The following is a 259-nucleotide window of genomic DNA, read 5'->3' on the forward strand; positions in this document are numbered from 1 at the left end:
AATAACATCGGAGCTCCAAAGGAGCGGAAAGTGAGGGTGACACCGGACGACACGGAGTCCGTGTTTACCATGATCTCACTGAGACATAGACCTCTGTACAGAGGTGACGGCGGCGCCATATGCTGGCTGCAAGAAGCCGGGCATCGACCCTGATCCAGGGTGTATCTTCGTACACAGTTATACACCCTCGTCAACGGTAACACGGGGGAGGAAGATGGCGACGTCCGCCTCGAGGCTATGCCTGCAGTAGATGCTCTTC

The sequence above is a fragment of the Plasmopara halstedii genome, assembly GCF_900000015.1.
Source record: "Plasmopara halstedii genome assembly, contig: Scaffold_323, whole genome shotgun sequence".
Taxonomy (NCBI): domain Eukaryota; phylum Oomycota; class Peronosporomycetes; order Peronosporales; family Peronosporaceae; genus Plasmopara; species Plasmopara halstedii.